This window comes from Staurois parvus, unplaced genomic scaffold (genome assembly GCF_062004578.1).
Source record: "Staurois parvus isolate SC_StPar_1 unplaced genomic scaffold, SC_StPar_1.0 ptg000155l, whole genome shotgun sequence".
In the NCBI taxonomy this organism is placed as follows: domain Eukaryota; kingdom Metazoa; phylum Chordata; class Amphibia; order Anura; family Ranidae; genus Staurois; species Staurois parvus.
Window position 1 is genome coordinate 31,610,243 of NW_028317951.1, and position 23,002 is coordinate 31,633,244.

The 23,002-nt window shown below is 41.6% G+C and overlaps 1 protein-coding gene and 1 long non-coding RNA gene across 2 annotated transcripts in view; one reads left to right on the forward strand and one right to left on the reverse strand.

The window, feature by feature from the left end:
* Positions 1 to 23,002, forward strand: part of ATP13A3 (ATPase 13A3) — a 215,695-nt gene that overhangs the window by 11,736 nt on the left and 180,957 nt on the right. The gene's annotated exons all lie outside the window — the stretch shown is intronic.
* LOC149463396 (uncharacterized) overlaps positions 13,987 to 23,002 on the reverse strand; it is a 352,919-nt gene continuing 343,903 nt past the window's right edge. The window contains exon 3 of the long non-coding RNA XR_016312484.1: positions 13,987 to 14,189. This is a non-coding gene — a long non-coding RNA (uncharacterized LOC149463396). The remainder of the gene's footprint in view (positions 14,190 to 23,002) is intronic.

A 23,002-nucleotide genomic window follows, 5' to 3' on the forward strand; every position in this document is an offset into this window, starting at 1 on the left:
CTATTGGACTGAAAAGAGACTATGAATCAGCCTACTGCCATGCTCTGTCAATCAAAAGTAAAGCAGACCTTCCTTATCAGACTCTTAGGCCTTAGTACAAAATTCCTTGGCTATTGGTGTTCACGGTGATCAGGAAGGAGGCAAGTTAGGAGTGCATTGAGGAAGGAGTGTCCAGTGTGAACACTTCTACCTCAGTTTCTGACACGGACAGATTCATGTCCCTGTCTCTGATAGGTGCATGAATCAAGCACAAGCACGGACACTTTAGTGCTGTGCCCTGAAAGAATTCTAAAGGTTGTCTATTGAGACCTTTATGAATTCCCCCAATTACAGTATGTAGGTCCAGGGGTGTGGAATTTGAAAAAAAACAAAAAAAGAACAAAAAACTTCTTGTCCAAGGGACTAAGTTGGGGTCCCAATCTACTTATCCTTATAACAAAAAAGTCAGAGGTGCTTTTAGGAATGTCTGGGGCTTAAAAACAAAAAAACAAAAAAAAACAAAAAAACTTTGTGGTGAATTAAACATTTACTGTTTCTAACATTTGTGTGGTTTATGTCCTACTTTCCTTCTTGCCTGTCTCCAGCACAGAACTTGGGAACTATTAGGGAGCGGGAGAGACCTTGCAGAGTGATAAGCACCGATTGGGCACTCATCAGGAAAGGGGAGTGTTAGGCTTTTTTAACGCGCAGCAGAAGCGCATCTGCTGAGCGAGTAAATAAGGCGTTGGCCACCAATGAGAAAAAAAAACTTTTTTTCCTTCAGGTTACCCTTGCACATGGAAGCACTTGGGTGCTTAGAACTAGCTCCTGCTGATCAGCCAAATCAAGCTCCGGTGTCCCCTCCGTTAGGCCCCATTTACACCTGGGCATTTTGGGATTTTTTTGTGGCAGAAGTGCTGCGATTCTGATCGTAATCTAAAAACTCAGGTTCAGGTGTCATCATTTTCAATGGCATCTAAAATGTGGTGTGGTTTAGCCGTGATTGTCGAGTGATTTACTGTACCACAATTGCAACAAATTGCAACGTGGGAAGCGTGTTGCTCAAAAAGGAGCAGGAGCTTTTTTTGGCCGACAAGCCTCATGCGATGGTATATGGCACATGACAATTGCAGCAAACCTGCAGCACATTTTAGATGACATTGAAAATAATAGCGCGTTGTGTTTGCGGGCAGAATTGCAGATATTCTGCTGTGATCCCCAAATGCCCAGGTGTGAAAGGAGTCGCCCTGGTTCACACATGTGATTCTGGATGTACTTTCAAGCTCACACATTTCCATATCAGGCTAGATATTATGTGTTCCTGTTGAGGTGGTTTACACAGATGTGATCCACACGCTTTGCATTTTGAGTGCCATTATGAAAAGGGTGCGGTGCGAGTTTGTATCAGTGCGTTCCACACCTGCAAGTGGTAGAGTAGAGTGATATGCAGAGATAAGTGTTCACATAGGATTGCTATTGACAGGAGTTTTTGCATTGAAGGCAATGGGAGGCGTTTTTGCATGAAAGCCAATGGGTGGCCCGGCTGAAATGCCTGGTTGGGGGGGGAGTAAGGAAGGGTTTTTTTTCTTAGTATTGTCTGTTAGTTTTTTATTTCAGGCTATGCGAGGCCACCTGTTTTGGTTTGCGTTCTATTTTGTCCTGTTTATAACAGTATGTGTTGTTACACACTTTTAATAGATAAAATTTAATAAGAAGAATTTCATTAAAAAAAGTCAATGTGTGGCGATTTTGCATTGACGTCAATGTGTGCCGATTTTGCGTTGACGTCAGTGGGTGCTGATTTTTGCATTAACGTCAGCGGGAGGCAGTTGATAGAGAGAGCTGGCAAAATCGCACCTGTACTGAAATCGCAACGAAACCAGAATTACATTGCAATTTTAGTATACTGAACCCAGGCTAAGAGGCAGCAGGGCTACATGTAAAAAAAAACCAAAAAAAACCCTATGTGCTTGGCGCCTAGTGTATGAAAGAAGTTTTACAAGTCTTGATGTAGTAAGCATCTTCTAGTCCGTACTGTACAACTCGGTAAAATTATGCCACCAGACATGAAACACAACCCCTGAACACTTTAAAAAGGAAAATGGCAATGTCATTTTAAGCCTATGTTATGATATAACCCATGTCTGATTGTAAAGTCAAGATGGGTGGTGAGCATGAGACTGATGTTGAAATGCTGTTTATATCAGATTCACTTTGTTTCAAACTGTTATTTTTGTATTTCAATAGTTTTTTATTAATTTTAAACATTTTAGACAAAGACTGAAGCAAAAGGCACGCCCACGCAGGGGTTATCAGTGGCGCATAAGGTACAAAAGGAGCAATGCTGTAATACCAGCAGTGCAAAAGGCATGCCCACAGAGGGGCTATCAATGGCACAGAAAATACAAAAAATACAGTGTTAGAACACTAACAGTGAAGCAAAGACCGATATCGACCGCCTCACAAAAATCAGACAAAGAGGAAAAAGAGTAAGGAAAGAAAAAGAAAAGACTAACAGCAGGGATCTGGGAACTCCCAATACCGATCAACAACCTAAACCCAGACTAGCTGGGGGAGCGTGGGAAAAGCATGTCAACCTCGTCTCCCAGATTTTCAAAAATTTGCATTGGGAGTCATTACGGATGCTCGACGTCTGTTCATTAAGCATCAGAGTGGTCATATGGTCCCGCACCCTTTGAAGAGGGACAGATGTGCTCTTCCAGGCTTGAGCAATTGTTCTAGTTGCTGACAAGAATAAGTAGGGGGCCAACTTCTGCTGGTGAGCCAACAGACCCGGTATGGGGCAGTGAAGCACAGCATACCGGGGATCCCGGCATATGGAGAGATTAAACAATGTGTAAAGAAGGCCAAATACACAAGACCAAATCCGAATCAGTCTCGGGCATGACCACCATATATGTAACACATCTTCACAATGGCCACAACCCCAAAAGCCGTAATCACTATAGGTAGAGTCCAACTGGGCTATACGAGCTGAGATCCAATACCAACAGAACAGTACTTTGTATGCCACCTTCAGCGTGTATGTGTTGAATGAACATTTAGCTATACTGTAAACAACCAGGCCTTATTCCAGTCCTCCGGATCCATGACCGCCCCCAAATCACGCTCCCATTGAGCTACATACGATAGAGAAGTATGCATCGAGTGTCCATTCAAAGATGCATAAAGTAGGGAAACAAGACCCAGGGAGCCTGGGCACTGTTGGCAAAGCTGTTCAAAGGCAGATTTCTGATATGGGAAGGCGGAGGTGCCATGCAGTGAGGTAAGCCAATGCTGCAATTGAAGATAACGAAAAAGTTCTGCCTAGGGAATATTTCTGATTCTCAAGGAGAATTCCAGGTGGGGAAAGACTGAGAAGTCAAGAAATGTCGCACCAGCGAAAAACCATTTGCCACTCACCAAGAGAACGCCCCAGGTTGGTCTAAACCCGGCGGAGAGAGAGGATTATTAGTAATTGGGAGCAGGGGTAGAAAGGGTGACATCAAGCCACTAGAGTAGCGAACCAAGTCTCATACATGCAGCCCATGGAGCAAAATAGGACTCAATGTTGTCGGTTGTAGATCAGGGGGAAGCCATAGAAGCATTGTTGTCGCAATAGGGGTGCAGTTAGGTAGTTAAAAAAAAAACCCAGTGGGGAACATCAGAGGAAGCGTGCAACATAGACAGTGGTGCAATCCTGCTCACCTGATAATACTTAGCTACATTAGGCACCCCCAGACCCCCCTAAAGCCTATGAACAAAAAGTGGATTTCTGGAGACTCTGGGGTATCTGTCAGCCGAGGTAAATCGCATAATGCTCGTCTGAATCAGCCGGAGCAAATAAAAGGGAACCCACACTGGGAGGCTGCAAAAACAATATAAAAACTTCAGCAGGATAGTCATTTTTACCGAATTAACCCATCCTATCCAAGACAGGAGCGGGAATTGCCAAGATCGCATAAGAGAGGACACGGAGCAAAGCAATGTTAAATAGTTTGCAGCAAACAAAGGGTCATAGGTGGGTGTCAGATGAATGCCCAAGTATTCAAGCAAAGAGGAAGCCCATTTGTAGGGAAAGTGGGACTGTAGGCGCGAAACCAAATCCCAGGCTAAGGTGATATTGAGAGCTACAGAGACCTGAAATCGAGGAGAAACACGCAAGAACATGTTGCAAGTTTGGGAGTGTCAACGGATTAGTGAGAGTCAAGAGGGCATTGTCCGCAAAAGGATTCAACTTAAGTTCCTGACCCAGGTAAGGGACACTGATATGTTGCAATCAGCCCGGAGCGCCAAGGCCAATGGCTCAAGCGCCAGGACAAAGCGTGCCGGAGACGAGACATCCCTGTCTCGTCCCTCGCCAAATAGGAAAGGGATCTGAGAAATGCCCTACATACTTATCTGAAGGGGAAGAATACAAGGCCTGAATCCAAAAAAAGAGAGAATCCCCAAAACCGGAGCGGGACAACAAGAACCGCAGGTGTTCCTAGGATAAGGAATCAAAAGCTTTATATATGTCAAAAGACCGTAAGAATCCTGGAATTTTCCGCTGTTGCAAAAGATGTATAAGGTGAACCACCTTACGAACAGTGTTGCCTGCCTGCCTCCCAGGGACGAAACCCACTTGGTCCCTATGGAGCAGGATATGCAAATTTTTCTTAATCCAAAGACTGAGAATCTTGCCCAATATCTTCAAATCCTCATTAAGAAGCGAAATGGGTCGAAAGGCTTGCGGTGCCTGTACATCTTCCGTAAACATAGGGATCATGGAGATATGAGCTCTGAGCGCATCCAGAGAGTGCAGAGAGCCCTGTAGTAATTCATTGAAGTAACTAGCCAAAAAGGGTACCAACAGGGCTGAAAATTTCTTGTAATAGAGGCCTGAAAAGCCGTCAGAACCTGGGGCAATGGAGGACCGTAAAGAATTTGATAGCTTGAAGTACTTCTGATACAGATACACCTGCATTAAGGGCTACCTGAAGGACAAACCAGGAAGCCGTAGATCCTGAAGGAATGCTTCCACGTGAGCTACAGGAAAGGGATCTGGTTTGGCGTACAGATGTGAAAGGAAGACCGCGAAGCGCGAGATGATCTGCTGGGGATTGGAGGTACAACCCCCCATAGGGAACAGCAACTGAACCGGCCTATAGGGGTTCCCTACAGAGTTGAGTTTCCTATCCAACATCGGACCCGGCTTGTTAGCACAGGTATAAAACTTATGTTTGGTCCAGCGTAAGGCCTGTTCTGCCTCCGAAGAAGCAAGTAAGTCCAGTTCTGCAGCCAGGGCGTTTCGCGTTCGCTTATGGTCTGCGGATGGTGCGACTTCCAACGAGCATCCCCCGAGGCCAGAAGAGAGTGAAGTTCTGAAAGGCGACACTCCCATTTCCGAGCTGCAGCAAGCTGTATAATGTGGTCCCACACCGTAGCTTTATGTGCCTCCCACAGGGGCACTGCCCAAGAGACAGATCCTGAGTTGTCCGAAAATATGTCCGTATGGAAGATTAAATTTGCTTACAGGTGACCTGGTCAATAGAGACTCATTAATACTCCAATGAAAAGGGCGCCGTGCCATACCCAAGAGTGCAAGAAGTAGGACCAGGGGATCATGGTCCATCCAGGGTGAGGAAGGGGATAGATATCCGCCTGACTAAAGGAAGCAGTTGCACCTGCATAAATACGTGGTCAATTCTGCAGAAACTGTTATGAGAATTGGAATAGGTTGTAAAGTCACGCTCAGTAGGGTGAAGTTCCCTCCAAACGTCCACTAGTCCTGCAGACCGCAGGAGCGAGCGCATGCATTCCTCCTGCAATAAGTCGTGAGAAGGGGCCACCCCCTGAGCATGGTGCCTATCTAGAGCAGAATCCAAGGTAATATTTGAATCCCCCAAAAAAATAAGAAGGCCCTTAGAGTGTCGAGAAATAATAGTACAAAAATGTGAGAAAATTTGTGCTGAAAGCGGTTAGGAGCATAATAAGAGACAAAGGTGACCACCTTATCCCAGAGGGTGCCCTGCAAGAGTAAATACCTGCCTGTGGGGTCTGCTATATTATGGACACAGGTGAAGGGGAGAATGCATTTGAAGGTTATCAGAACACCCTGTTGTAGCCGAGGCCGTTTTAATAGTGGGATAATGAGTGAAAGGTACTGGGGGGGCAGAGGACTGGGAAAACCTGGTTTCCTGCAGGCATACCATGTTAGTATGCTGCGATTTGAGGTGATGAAAGATTCCTAGACCTCTTCTGAGGTGAATTAAATCCTTGTACATTTTGTGAATGGACTTTCAAAAGGGGCAAAGCCATGGTGGGATCGGTGTAATTCGCTCAGCAGATAAAGCACAGGTCATCCAACAATTTCCACTCCCATAGACAGCCAGTCCATGGCGTCCCGAAACCCTGCAGAAAACAGAAAAGCCAGGAAGGAGGAGAAGACAAGAAAGGCAAGAAAATAGGGTAACCCAAAAAGTATGCACAATGGCATAGCCATATCACACCTATGGTGAAGTGCATCCTACACTCAAAGGATATCAGTTTTGGGTGGCTGTAACACCGAACACATGGCTGCAAATGGATACATCAATAACATAGGCCCCCAGAGGATAAAAGGCAACAAACCTAAAACCTGAAATGGTTCATAACATAACTGAGTCCCAAGTCAATAGAAATAGAATTCCCCAGGAAGTGGGACACACCCATGGAAGCCCTCTCGCAGGAAACCCAACTAGGCTTAGGGACCCAACCCCCTCCGGTGGAATAACTTCAGGTCACAGCGGAACCAACCAACTCAGCCCAGATGGTCCCCTGACCCAGTACCCCAACAAGGCCGTCAGCATAATACAGAATTAGGGCTCACTCAAGCCAACCTCCCTTCCCGGAACCTGAGGGAACTATCGGCCTGAACCACCCTCGCCCAGGACCCTCGGTACTCCGCAGTGGTGGAAAGTCTCAGAACTCAAGTCCAGTAGGCAACCCCCTACCCAAGGTGGGATCTCAGGAGAAACGGCCAAACAGGGCCCAACCCTCTAACAATATCAAAACCGGGAAAGCCCAGTAGGCTAGACTCACAGTCCCATCAAAAGGATTCAACGATGAGGCACAGTGAAGGAAGTCTTGAACACATCTTCAGCCTGGTGAATAGCAGGTTGGACTTGATCGGAGGGGGGTTCCGAGGGCCCTCTTCCGGCTGGATGTCTTCTCCCAGAGGCAGCCCAGAGAAGGTGGCCCCTCCAGTGATCCGGATGAATGCGCCGGGCTCCGTGCAGTACCTCCCAGCGGGATAAGGTGTAAAGGGTTCAGAAGCGAATGAGCCTCCTCTGGCGTGGCTACGGCCTTGGTAGTCGAAGGTGAGGCAGAACGGAAAGCCCCATGCGTATTTAATTTACCAGTACCGAAGTGAAGGGCTTCAAGTGGTGATGTTTCTGAAGCGTGATCTGGGAAATATCTGAGAAAAGCTGGTAGCGATGCCTCTGGAAACTGAGCCTGGGTTGTACCTGGCCGCCAAGAGAATCATTTCCTTAGAGTGATAATACGTGAACTTGGTAATAATGTCTCTTGGGGGCCCCTCTGGCCCCTGGGACTCAATGCTCGATTCTCTTGGTGGCCGTTTCCTTATTGTGATAATACGTGAACTTGGTAATGTCTCTTGGGGGCCCCTCTGGCCCCTGGGACTCAATGCTCGATATATGCGGTCAAACTCAAATTGGTCGATGGAAATGGCGAGGGCCATCTCCTGTAGTGTGGCGGTTGAAGTGAGATCCGTAACGGTTTCTGGAATACCCCGCTGTAAGTTGCCACGACGGGAACGGTTCTCGAAATCTTCAAGCCGGAGCAGCGCGTCCGCCAATTCTTTCTTAGGGTCGCTCAGATCCTGCTCAGGGTATTCAATAAACGTAATTGCAGCGTCCATTTTATCCTCAAGATTGTTCGTACGATTGCCCAGCTCCCTAATTTTTCTGGAGAGATGCTCTGCCAGCCTGGAAGTAGTGGAAGATAATTCTGTCTGCATCATGTATTTAAAGTGACCCTGGAGCTCATCATCCCGAAGAGCTGGTGTGGAGGGCTGCAGGGGTGCCTCTGACGCACTATCAAAGTCGTGAGCGGGATCTGGTTAATCCGCGGGTATCGGTGGTGGCGGGTCTGAAATTGTGGCCGGGGTTTCAGGGGGAACCACCGGCGTGTAGGCCGCAGACTCCAGCGCGGTCTGCCAAGCGCTGGAAGTGTGGGCAGCCTGTTGTTGTTTTTTTTTTTTTTTTTTCCCCCATAGGTGCAGGTGGGTGGCATAGATCCAGGGGAGGGCAGCAGGTGAGCAGCTTGCCCCCCTGGGAGCCAGAAGATCGGCCGATGTGGGCGAGGAGAGCGCCTACTGTGCGGCCATCTTTGGTCGCTGCTCCAAACTGTTTATTTTTAAATAAAACTCTGGTTTCCTTCCACATTCCAAAGACACGTTTGTAGGTTAATTGGATCCTGTCTAAATTGGCTCCAGTATGTGTATGTATGAATGTGAGTTAGGAACTTTAGTTTGTAAGCTCCTTGAGGGTTAGGGACTGATATAAATGTACAATATATATGTAACGCGCTATATAAGTACCTGTAATAAATGAATAAACTGCCTGTTCCATATGTACTAGTATTTATCTGGTTACATCAATGGTTTGTTTAACCTCACTTTCTACTACCTGTAGCCTTGAGGGGTTCTCTTGGTGCCTGTGGATTCACACATGTGCGTGGTGGATTGAAGGTCAGGTTTCATAGCTAATTGACACAGTAGTTGTTCAGCGGTTTAGATTAGGTTCAGGTTAGGATTTTGTCCTGTTTGCAACTGATGACGTGCGGTTTAGAAACGGTTCCCTTAGAAGTCAATAGCCTATAATCTGCACCTGAACCAGACTGCACTGCTCAGTAATTACACAGGACTCTTTTTCAATCTGCACTGCCAGTGCACCGGACATACACTATATTGCCAAAAGTATTGGAACACCTATACAAATCATTGGATTCAGGTGTTCTTGCTGTAAATTTTAATACCAGGGTTATGGCATCCAGTTGCAGCCATAACCTACTCCACTTCAAAATCACAATGTACATATGTACAGTATGTTGCCAAAAGTATTGGGACACCCCTCCAAATCACTGGATTCCAGTGTTCCAGTCACCTCCATGGCCACAGGTGTATAAAATCAAGCACCTAGGCGTGCAGACTGCTTCTACAAACATTTTGTGAAAGAATGGGTCACTCTCAGGAACTCAGTGAATTCAAGCGTGGTACTGTGATATTTTGCCACCTGTACAATAAATCCATCCATGAAATTTCCTTGCTGCTAAATATTACACAGTCAACTGTTGGTGGTATTATAACAAAGTGGAAGTAACTGGGAACTACAGCAACTCAGCTATGTAAATTGCCACGTAAAATGACAGAGTGGGGTCAGCACATGCTGAAGAGCACAGTGTGCAGAAGTCACCAACTGTCTGCAGAGTCAATAGCTAAAGACCTACAAACTTTAGATTAGCACAACAGTGTGTAGAGCTTCATGGAATGGGTTTCCATGGCTGAGCAGCTGCATCCAAGCCTTACATCACCAAGGGCAATGCAAAGTGTCGGATGCCATTAAAGTTCATGTGCTTGTAAAGGAAGGTGTCCCAGTACTTTTGGCAATATAGTGTATGTGAACAGGTGCCATAGGAAGCAATGTTATTTCACATGTCATGTGGATTGGATGTGGTTCAAACCACATCCAATCTGCATATATGTGAACACTCTCACGCTTTGGGCATGTATTGCACTGGTGATGTTGCAGTGGTAGTTTGTAGGAACTTGAAGGATAACCTTTTGTTTTTTAAATCTAAATTCCAGCTTCCCTTTGTGCTAACATACCATTAATGCATACCTGTTGCAGATAAGAAAAAGCTTTCCCTATGTTCTAGTTTCTTCTATAGAGAACACCTCCATGACTTTCTGGTACATGTCCTGCTGATCCTTACCTTCATCTTGCATAGATCATTCATTTGGCAGGGTATGCAAGAGCTGAGCAATCACATAACCGCCTATAAGAGCAGAGCGTAATACTGAAAGCAGAAGAAGTATATGCCCCTGGAAGTCTGTAAAACTCACCATACAATCTAATTGTACAATCTCCTTTAGATCTACTATCAACTGTGTAGTTCAAGGGCCTGCCTGACTGGATACAGGGTGATTAGACTCATACTGTAGGTGTGTAATTAGATTGTATAGGGTATGGACATCTTTATACACCTAAAATTAACTAGTCCTGCTTTTGGTGCCATTAATTGTTACCAAACACGGAAGCAACCATGCATTTAGCCACGTGCAAAATTGTGTAACAAACGTGGCAAAACACACGGTAAAGTGCAAACTGCAGCACACCAAAATGCCCCATGAGCTACTTTGCCAGATTTGTCATGCATAGGGAATCCCACTGGAATCAATGGGCTCCCCTTTGCGCATTGCTGGATAAACACTTCAAATATGCACTCTCACTATACTGTGAAATAGAAATTATGCATGAAAGTGAAATTGGGATGTTTACTCAAGACCAACGACAGCTGAGTGTTTCTACCCACTCCCTCTCTACCCACTCCCTCTGTATAAAGCTGGCCATACACTATGCAATCTGATTGTACAATTTCCTTTTAGATTTGTCAAAATGGTGTAATAGGAGGACCCACCTGAACAATGTAATCAGTTTGTATCAAATCAAGCAAGCCCTTTTACTACATAGACGGTAGATCTAAAGGAGATTGCACAATCAAATTCTACAGTGTGTGGTCACTTTAAAGATGTAGGAAAGTGGGTGGAAATTAAAAAGAGGTGGTATAATGATGAGGGAGGTGTAGTCCATTGAGGTAAACATACCCTATTCTGTGATGCAGCAAGGCAGTGCATGATGTTGTATGAGTTTTCCTGGATGGTCACCTGATGCTACAGGAAGTCGGGGCTTGGAATGCATATTTTTGCAATTTTGAACAGAGGTGCCAACTGAAGGCTGCCATGGACTAAGTAAGAGAGATAGAGGCACATTGGGATGGCTTGGGCAGAAGACACATTAGAAAAGGATTCTATTCATTATGGAAAATGAAATCCTGCCTGTAAAGTTGAACTTGGCCTAAAGGCCCTTTTCACATGGGCACTGTCAGGTGGTCAATCGTGGTTGAGTCACAATTTTTACTTGCCTCAGCCACCGGTCTAAACTAGGCAATGGCAGAACAGTCCCATACACATTGTCAAAGCAGCTAAACTGTGCTTTATGGAGTGGGAATAAAAAAAAAAAAAAGGGACAAGTTTTGTTTGGCAGAGGCTACCTGCCACAATACCCTATAGGTAGTGGCCAGAGAGGGGAGGAACAAAATAAATAAAATAGCATGGGTACTAAAAGAATTTGTTCTTTTTGAATTCCCAGGACTGTGTTGTAATGTCATAAAGTTAGGAGCATGCTGTATATCTGGGGCATAATCATTCATTTTTCTGCACTTTGAGACTGTGCAAAGTAGTAAAACTTTATGAAATGTATCTGTTTTTGCTTCTTACTTTATTTTACATAACTTTTTATTCCAGTTTTTTGGTTTATGATCCAGTTCCCAAATCTGTGGCTGTTTTGTTTGTGTAATACCTGGTAAATAGTTATACTGGTTAGTAGTCCTATTTCTTTTGTATTAATCTCTTTATATAATCCATTTTTTTTCTCCTTTTTAATGTGTGTTCTTTTCATAGTAGAACAAAGTTCTAGTTTTATTTGGATTTCTTAAGTTGTCAAATTTACTAGGCTTGAAATTGGATTTCAGATGTTTATCCCTAATCTGTTTAATCCTAATTGTGTAGCCACTAGAGGGGGTTTGTACAAAGTAAATTGGAGCCTCAAGGAAAATTAACACATTCTTTGCTCACAAGGTGAAGTGACCTGTCCTAGAAGTGTGTCACTGTTTGCATCATGATTCTGCTACAAACTGCATCAGTGCAGTCCTGACTTGTTCTTGAGCAGTGAGATTCCATGCTTTCATGTGGTTTGTATTATTATACTATACTGTGCGTATATATGCACAAAATATATTCCAAACTGCTATATACTGGATGTTTGCTCTGTAATATTTACAGCATTATTTGGGTGTTACTGTTGCAAGGCTTATAAAGTAAGTAATATCCTTTAAAATGTGTTTATAATGTAAAAGCACATTACTAATGGTTAGCATAATAAAATACATTAATATAAATATAGTATATTTTGTAACGATTTTGATACCCACTCCACATATTTTTGTTTTCATACAACTTTAATAGAAGTTGAATTTTTTTTTTTCATATATAAAAAATGTAAATAATATGCTTGTTTATAATTTATTTTAAAGGGCTTCAGTACTACAGTGATCATATTTCATGTTCCTTATGAAATATCAGACAAGCAATTTTTTTTTTTAGAAAAGCACTGTTGTTAGCCTTTATCAATGGAACCACATGACTGTTAACATTCCTTCCCACTTCCCCCAATTTGTTTTTCACCCTTCTGTAGAAGCACCACCTAACCTATTTGAAACAGAAATGTCTGTATTCTTACCTTTTTTTTTTTTTCTAGCGGTCTTTGGTCTGGTTGCTTCACAAGTCCTTTTCATTTTTTCTTTTTCCCCTGTTTATAGTGTAGAATGGATCCTAAACACTGCATAGAACAGTGCCACAAAATGACCTGGGCCACTCTCTGCTGCATTGTTCTTTTCAGGGTGGAGCAGTGGGCGCTTAATATGCTGGATACACAGATGTTAGTTAAATTAAGCTGTATGTCATTCAACAGGAAGAGGACCAGTGCTGGATCTCTGAACTGGTGAGTTTGCGGGGGACAGTGCGTGATAAGAGGTGAGTATTGCAGTTGGAGCTGCTTTGTTTATCAGAAGGCTGGATAATGTTGGTTTATATGTTTTACCCAGGCTGAAATTTGGTTTTTAAACTAAACCTGACAATAGAGTATGAAGTGTCATACTACATGTGAAATCCAGGTCAGTGGCTCACTTGGTTATGAGGTAGGTAATAGCATTGCATTATTTCTCAATCCAAGGCTGTGCCTGTCTGCAGCAGCGCTGCTTCTTCCTAGTCTCACAGGAGACTGAGAACAGGGGGAGCCATTGGCTTCTACTGCGTCAGTCAAATCTTCTGAGGAGGGAGTGGGGCGGGGGCATGGCTATGAACTCAGCCTGGTTTGTGAGCACACCCACACAAGTGCCTCCTCAGCACTTGTCTTGCTGAGGGAGCACTCCAAGGAGGGAAGGGGTGAGAGTGCTGGCAGGGGACTCCAGAAGAGGAGGTAAGGGACCTGTCTGTGCAATACCATAAAAAAAAAATAAAAAAGATGCTACACTTACAATATCTGCTCTGTGCAATACCATTGCACAGAGCAGATATTGTAAGTGTAGCATCTTTATTTTATTTTAACCACTTCTAGTCTGGAAAAGTTCTGACATTCTTCTCCTGCATGTAAAAAAACTACTTAGAACCCCCAAACATTACATATTTTTATGCAGAGGCCCTAGAGAAAAAAATGGTAGATGTTGCATATTTTTAGGTCACACAGGATTTGTGCAACAGTTTTTTAAACACACATTTTTGGGAAAAAATATACTTTCATGAATTTTAATACTCAAAACCACAATATAATACCCATTTTTTTTGTAAAATATAAAAGATGTTACACTGAGTAAATGGGTAAATAGATACCAAACATGTCACGCTTTAAAATTGCTTGTGTCCATGGAACGGCTCCAAACTATGGTACCTAAAAATCTCCATAGGCAATGATTTAAAAGCCTTTACAGGTTACCAGTTTAGAGTTACACAGAAAGTCTGGTGCTAGAATAATTGCTCTGATGTGTGCGGCAAAACCTTACGGCGATGTGTGGTGTGATAGCTGTTCATATGCGTAGGGGACAGACACATGCGTTGTCCTTTGCACACAGGCATCATGGGGCAGGGACACTTAGCAAGTAAATCATTATTTTTTTTTTACTCTTTTTATTTCAATTTCATTGCTTTCACAAGGGATGAACATGGGCCATGACAGGTCCTCTTTTTGAAAAGATGTTTCCTCTGGCCTCCCCTTCACCTGCCTTTGAAAATGCAGAGGCTCTTTAGCTGCTCGTATTACTTCTACAAGATGCGGAATTGCCAGCTGTCAAGGATGACATCTTGGTTGAGATGAAGGTGGTTCACGTGCGTCCTATGGACGGGAAGTAGTTGGTTAATAATAAAGCAGTTTTTCGTCTTTAGAATCTATTTAACCACTTGCCCTGTGGAGGATTTACCCCTTCTGACCAGGCAATTTTTTGCTATATGGTGCTGCATTACTTTAAGTGACAATTGCGCGATCATGCAATGCTGCACCCAAATTAAAAGAAAGCTCCATTTGTCCCACAAATGGAGCTTTCTTTTGGTGGTATTTGATGCATTTCTTAATTTTTTTGTGCTATAAACAAAAAAAGACTGTAAAGTTTGAAAAAAAAGCCCAGAAAATCCAGTAAAAAAAATGTAAAAATCTAATTTTATCATAAATTTAAACCAAAATGTACTCTGCTACATGTCTTCGCTAAAAAAAAAGCCCAATATGTGTAAATTAATTGGTTTATGTGAAAGTTTAGCATCTACAAATGGTGGTGTATATATACTGGAATTTTTTTTTTCTTCTTTATACTAGTAATTGTGTCGAACAGCGACTTATAGCGGGACTGCAGCGGGCATTCTGACACTGGGGGGGAACTGACTGTCACTGACATCCCCAGTGACACTAATACAGTGATCAGTGCTAATAAAAAGAACTGAAGGGCTAAAATTGCACTGCACAGAACTGCATGTGACTCACACAGGAACTGGACAGCCTTCCTGTGCGATTCGCATGCAGTTTCTAATGTGAATGGGCCCTAAAGCTCACTGTCAGGTGAAAAATGGTTGCAGGCGTTCTCATGGGAGAAGTACTATGGGGCCTCAATAGCTTTAGCCATGCTTCTCCTTTAAATTGTGTTTTTCTAGAACTTGTGTAGATAAAGAATTGTTTTTGAAGTAGTGTTGCCTTGGACTTTGGTTACATTTTATTAAGTATCCTGTAATGAGTTCTACTGATTTGCATTGTGGGAAATCTATAGCGTTGCTTTATCAGTAGGCACTGCTGTATCTGTTCTGTAAAAAACTGGATGCACATGTAGCCAAAGGATCAACATGTAGTTCTGCACTCATTATCAAGAGAACCTGTCATGTTCTTCTTTTAACCTTAGAGACAGAGTTCAATAGATCATACAGGGATGCATTAAAGGATCTAAATTTTCTCCTGATAGTACCTTTTAACATTGCATACATCAGTCAGACACCTTTAGCCATGGCCAACCGGTTTCACCGCCCCTTGATGACGTCGGTGTGATGAAACCGGTTGGGCGTGGCCTACTTGATGTGGACGTTAGAGAGCCTTGCTGTTCTGTGCTGTATGGGAGAGATCCGCGGTGAGCGGTAATTGTATCTCACCTTTTTTTGCGATTGAAGCTGGTGTCTGTTGGACACCTTGTTTGTGAGTTTCCTTATACCTTTTTTATTAAAGAGATAAATGAAAAAAACGTATTGCACCATTATGTTCTCTTTTTTGTTCCTGAGTGTACTGTATGCTCTCATGGAGGTATGAGAAAGAGTAGAGAAGTTCATCGTAAGAGCTTGGGCTGCAAAGTTGTTTGGCTGTGATTATTATTATCCGGAAGTGTCTGAAACATCACCATATCTATTTGGACATCGGGTTCATTGCTCCCAGAGCACAAGCGCTGTTGCTGGTTTATAATCTGACCAGCCATTAGCTCTGGGGAGTTCATTTAATCTCCTTTTGGTGGTGGATTTTTCACAATTGGTTCAAGTCACTGAAGATATATATATATATTTTTTTGGACACTAATATTATTTTTTTTGGACACTATAATTATTTATTTAAAACACATTTTTTTTTTGGATGATGATATACACCTTTGTATATAAGTATGTTATTAGCGCATACCTTTTAATTAGGATTATTGTTGCCAAAATTTATTTTGGGTGGGATATGCTGCTGACACTCAGGTGTTTTTTGTAAGTGGCGCTTTTTTCATTTTTAATTTGGTATTCGTTATTTATCACCTGTTGTTTGTTGGCGATATTTTAGAAATCAAATAAATTAGTCCAAAAGAGAATCTTCCCTCTTTTAACAAATAATCTACCTATATATACAACAGCAAAACTTTCCCCATATAATTATATACGTGTACTAACACAAAATCATAAAGTCCAGTGTCTCAGTGATCAAAAACAAATCATAAAAGTCCAGTGTCTCGATAATCAAAATGGTAGAACTAAAAAAGGTATATTTCTTGCAGCGTTGATTGTGTTCAATGATTTTTGTGAAAAACCTCAAAAATAAAGAAACTCACAATAGTGCATTACCATAACATAATCAAAAAAAAAAAAAAAATTATATATATATATATATACGCATACATGCACACACAAATGTGTATCATAAAATTGTGCAACACTAAGTGATATAAAATAGTGAAACACTTGTGAAAACCTTCCAAAAAGATAATAAAACACTCGTGCTCAAAAAATTATGAAATCCTGAAGTGATCCACTCAGTGAGACTCCTACCCACACGTGACACTTCTAGTGAGTAAGGCAAATATACCCTTACCAACAGTAGAAAAAACCCACGCCTTTATAGTATAATTTGTAGAAATCCTCCAAAGGAACTTTCTCCTCCTCTCCTCCTTCACTTATTGTTAGGGTAATGATGTAATGCCATCCACATTCACAGGTCTATGATCATGGATTTACCAGGCTCCAGTATAATGGAAATTAACCATGACTTACCTCCATGTATATTCAGAGTAGTAACATTTTAATGAATCTGCTTACATTTAAAGTTAAAATTTGCGATTTGGAACAAAACCCCACTTTATGGGGATTACCAGGCAGTTCCCACAGTTTTCCAGGCAGTTCACACACGAGTATCCAGCGATTCCCCAACAAAGATGGCCGCTGTAACACTTCCGGTTCCTGCTCCTTGCGTATGACGTCACTTCCTCTTGACGCGTTTCGTCACATCCGGGACTTAATCATAAGAGAGAGACCTCTTTGTTCCAAATCGCAAATTTTAACTTTAAATGTAAGCAGATTCATTAAAATGTTACTACTCTGAATATACATGGAGGTAAGTCATGGTTAATTTCCATTATACTGGAGCCTGGTAAATCCATGATCATAGACCTGTGAATGTGGATGGCATTACATCATTACCCTAACAATAAGTGAAGGAGGAGAGGAGGAGAAAGTTCCTTTGGAGGATTTCTACAAATTATACTATAAAGGCGTGGGTTTTTTCTACTGTTGGTAAGGGTATATTTGCCTTACTCACTAGAAGTGTCACGTGTGGGTAGGAGTCTCACTGAGTGGATCACTTCAGGATTTCATAATTTTTTGAGCACGAGTGTTTTATTATCTTTTTGGAAGGTTTGCACAAGTGTTTCACTATTTTATATCACTTAGTGTTGCACAATTTTATGATACACATTTGTGTGTGCATGTATGCGTATATATAGGTGTGTGTGTGTGTATATATATATATATATTTTTGATTATGTTATGGTAATGCACTATTGTGAGTTTCTTTATTTTTGAGGTTTTTCACAAAAATCATTGAACACAATCAACGCTGCAAGAAATATACCTTTTTTAGTTCTACCATTTTGATTATCGAGACACTGGACTTTTATGATTTGTTTTTGATCACTGAGACACTGGACTTTATGATTTTGTGTTAGTACACGTATATAATTATATGGGGAAAGTTTTGCTGTTGTATATATAGGTAGATTATTTGTTAAAAGAGGGAAGATTCTCTTGGACTAATTTATTTGATTTTAAGCTTTCAGGGGTTGAAAGTTTTTTCCAATTTGAAATTAGTGTAGGTTTAAGGGCTTTTTGATTTGATATCATATTCACATTGTATTTATAGATATTTTAGAAATGTACAAAATAACAATTGGAGGAACTCTGCCCTGGCCAGTAAGTGAAAATTATACAATGTATCACTGTGGATATGTTTTCCTCTGAGCTCAGGAATCAAAATAATTGGTAACATTTCGTCAGAGGGAGATCATTTTGTGAAAGAAAGCACACTAGTTTCACAATATTGCTGTGTACCTTCTGGTTCAGTGTTAGCCTGCAAAAAAAAAAATTGTAAAAAAACACCACCAAAATTAACACAAAGTTTTAAGTGCTAAATATCACAAAACCTAAATATTTAACACATTCAATAAATAACGCATGTTTTTAGTGAATTGACTACTTTTGAGCTAAATACCGCATGAGTTATTAGAACTCAAAAATTCTTGCGGTATTTATCTCTTAGTGAATTGACACCATTTTCCTTTGTCTTGTCTTGCCATATTTCTATATCTTATGCCTTTTATTTACAGTGCTCAGCATATATAAGTATACCCCTTTTGAAAAGTAAGATTTTAATCAATATCTCAATGAACACAAGAACAATTTCCAAAATTTTGACAAAACTTGAGTTTTATAGAACATTTGTTTAGCTCATTACATGAAAGTAAGGTTAGTAATATAACTTAGATTACAAAATCTTCAGTTTTACTCAAATTAGTTGATTAAAAACTGAATACACCCCACAACAAAACCTACTACATCTAGTATTTTGTGTGACCTCCATGATTTGTGTGGACAGCACCAAGTCTCCTAGGCATGGAATGAACACGTTGGAAGCATATTCCAACATCTATCTTTTTCCATTCTTCAAGAACGACCTCTTTTAGAGCCTGGATGCTGGATGGAGAGTGATGCTCAACTAGTCTCTTCAGAATAGGTGTTTGATTAGGTTCAGATCAGAAGACATATTTGGCCACTGAATCACTTTCACCCTGTTCTTCTTCAGAAATGCAACAGTAGCCCTAGATGTGTGTTTTGGTTCATAGTCATGTTGGAAAAGTGCATGACGACCAAGGACATGGAATGGTGGTAGCATCCTAGTTTTCAATATGGAGCAGAACATCTGTGAATTCGTGATACCATCAATGAAATGCAGCCCCCCTACAACAACAGCACTCATGCAGCCCCACAGAAGGACACTGCCACCACGTTTCACTGTAGGCACCATGCATTTTTCTTTGTACTCCTCATCTTTGTGATGCCATACAGTTTTGAAGCCACCAGTTCCAAAAACCTTTTATCTTGGTCTCATCACTCCAGAGTACAAAGTCCCAGTAGTTGTCTTCTTTTTCAGCATGGGCCCTGGTAAATTCTAGATGGGATTTTTTGTGCATGGGCTGTAGGAGAGGCTTACTTTGTGGATGACACCCATGCATGCCATTCCTCTTCAGTGTGTGCCGTATTGTGTCATGGGAAACAATCACCCCAGTTAGGCTTTCTACTTTAGTTAACTGCAGTGAACTTGCATGGTGATTTTCTTCAACCCTTCTCATCTGAAGACGCTGCTATCGCTGTGTTATCATCCATGGATGGCCTGGATGTCTCTGTGAGATGGTTGCAGTTCTATCTTTGTTACATTTTTGTATCACTTTTGCTACAGTATTTTGACTGATAAGTAAAGTTTCTTGTAACCTTCATCTTTTTTGTTTAAAGAAATAATTTTCTTTCCCGGGCCTTGTGATATTTCCCTTCCTTGCAGTGTTATTGCTATCAGCATGAAATGGAAAGGGGTTTTCTTTAAGTAATACCCACCTGTTTAATGAATGATTAGACTCACCTGTAGTTGAATTCTTGTTAATTAGGATTTTGTCTAAAATGTTTACCTTTGCTCCTAAGATTTTCATTGGTGTGTGTTCATTTTTGCAACATGGTCTTAAATGATTGTTAGGAAAAATACTTTGTGTGTGCAAATTAACAAATCTTGTTTGTAATCAATGGCCTGCATCTTTGGGAGTATTTTTTGTAGTATAGTGCCCCATAGAAAATGTTGCTTCTGAAAAGAAAGTTAAGGTTTTATAACAAATATGTTCGGGTGTACTCATTTATGCCGAGCACTGTACGTATCTATTGCCTTTTTCTCAATTTCTTGCTCTACCTTTTGCAGCACATTTTTCATATTTTCTTTTCCAGTAAGAGGTAACAGTTTTCTGAATTCCCACCAGTTCTACCAACATTTTATGGATTTTGAATATTGACATAGGCACATTGCTGTAGTGTATGTGCGTGTGTGTGTGTGTGTGTGTGTAAATGAGCATACATGCAAAACATACTTTATGAATCCAAACACATAGGTTTCTTGTCTCTCCTAATCCCCACATTTTCCAGTTGGTAGATGTACTTTGTAAAATCCACCATGATTATTTCAAATTGTAGCTCCCCTGGTTCCTTTTTGTTCCAATCATGCTTTTACCTTCAACTAGCACAAAGTCTGAGTACCTAAACTATCTTGCCCCTTATCTTTGTAGCATCTACAAATATGAAGATGTGAGTTGGTAAACTTCTAATAGGTTATGGTTGTCTGTGCCCTGCTGGGGAGATCTACCCAATGGGCCAGAAACAAAAACACTGACAAATTTTTACCCATCACATGCTTATTAAAACATATGCTTTATAAAGGTAACGGAAGTACTTAGATTATAAAAAAAACTAAAATGTAAAATCATACACTGATGCACTGTGACAGATGTTGACCACTGGTAAACCGTGACAAATGTGGCTTTGACCCTGGTGGGCCGTGACAGATGTTCATCCCTGGTACAGAAGTGGATGAGCACTTTTACACCGTGAAAGATGTGGATCACGGGCACTGTGACAGATGTGGATCACGGATACGGTGACATGTGTATCACTGGCACTGTCACAGATGTGGATCACAGATGTGGCTCACTAGGACAGATGTGGACCACTGGCACTGTGACAGATATGGGTCACAGGTACTGTGACAGATGTGGATCACAGATCATCCACATCTGTCACCGTACCAGTGACAGATACTGGTACTGTGACAGGGTGATGTGTGGTGCTTGTGTGTACTCGCTGATCGGCTCTGCTTCTCCTCACTCACGACGTGTGAGGAGAGGGAGAGCCATTCAACTGAATGGCAGCTTGGTTGACATCAGATGACGGCTGTGATTGGACACAGCCGTCATGTGATCAGAAGGGCCAATCAGAGAGCCCTTCTGCCGAGCAGTGTTACGTTGAGTCCAAGGGACAAAGGCACACTGAGAGCGCACAGCTGCGCGGCCACGAGGCTGCACTTGTGCACATGCTCTGAAGGACATTCCTGAACATCCACTTGGAACGACGAAGCTCCCACTTGGCCATTTATGTGTAGTGGCCAGGTGGGAAGCGTTTAAAGAAAAGAACACAATCAAACATGGTGGAGGTTCACTGATGTTATGGGGTTGCTTTGCTGCTTCAGGCACTAGATGTTTTGACCATGTGTATGGCATTATGCAATCTGAAGACTACCAAAGAATTCTGGGGTGCAATGTAGGGCCCAGTGTCAGAAAGTTGGGTCTCCGTCAGAGGTCATGGGTCTTACAGCAGGACAATGATTCAAAGCACACGTAAAAAAGCATCCAGAAATGGTTTAAGACAAAGCGCTGGGTACTGAAAATGCCAGCAATGAGTCCAGATCTCAAGCCCATATAGCACCTGTGGAGAAATGTCAAAACAGCAGTTGGGAAAAAGAACCTGGGAGACCTGGAGCAGTTGGCAAAAGAAGAGTAGTCCAAAATCCCAGTAGAGAGGTATAAGAAACCCATTGATCGTTACAGGCAGCGATTGATTTCAGTTATTTCTTCCAAGGGGTGTGCTACCAAATATTACATTCAGGGTGCTAATAATTTTGTCCAGTCTATTTTTGGGGTTTTGGTAGAATGTGTCAGAGTTGGCTTTTTTTTCTCCACTTTTTTGTGTCATACCAATACAAACAAAAGAAATAAACATGAGTGCCTAAACATTTGATAATAGCAACAGTTTGTTCTGGTTGAAGTGGTGCTTTGACAGAAATGCAGGGGTGCCATTATTTTTGGCCATAACTATATCTATGTACAGGTAAAAAAGATTCAGGAATAATTACTTCCTTTTGCTTGTCTGCAGTATTTTTCTTTAGTTTTACTTTTAAATAGTAAATAGTGCCATTGATTTACACATACATTGCAGGATTGCCTGCAACTAGTTTAGGTGATCCTTGGAGTAGGATGATGTGTAATTTGGTAATGATATGTAAATGTACAGGACAAGCATTGGCTGTCTTCCAGACCTTTTACCTCATGCTGGCCATCTGTGTCTCAGACATCGCTTGTGTTGTGTCCGGCTAGATTTCCAGATCAAGCCAGTGCTGTAAAACTGAGCTGTCATCTTGTGTTGCTCTACTTTGGAGCATGACCATTGCCATTTCAAAATAAATAAATATGTGTGTGTGTGTGTGTGTGTATATATGTATATGTATATATATATGTATATATGTATATGTGTGTGTGTGTGTATATATATATATATATATATATATATATATATATATATATATATATGTGTGTATATATATATATATATATGTGTATATGTATGTATGTATGTTTTTTTTTTCTCACTCCTTTTAACCGCCTCCTGCCCGCCATATAAGGTAATAACGGGCGCAAGGTGATTCGTTCTGGGAGGACGTCATATGGGTAGCAGGTTCTTAGTCCTGAGTGCCTGTTCTTTTGACACTGGAGATCACCAGACATTAACCAGCCACTACTACAGAACAATCTCTCCTGCTCAGAATTCCTGATGTCGGCATCTAGCTCCTCAAGTTCTGTGGTCAAGGGCACTGTAGCATTGCAAGTCCCATTTGCTGATCTTTGCAGTGCTTTGGAAAGAATTCTTCAGACTAAGAACCGAGCTGATAAAGTAAATATTTTGGATCCCTAGAGGATCAGTTCACTTTATATACTTGAATTATCTTCACTTCAAATTTATTTTGTATGATTAACACTTATGTTTGTATTGATTTTAATTTGATCACATAGCATT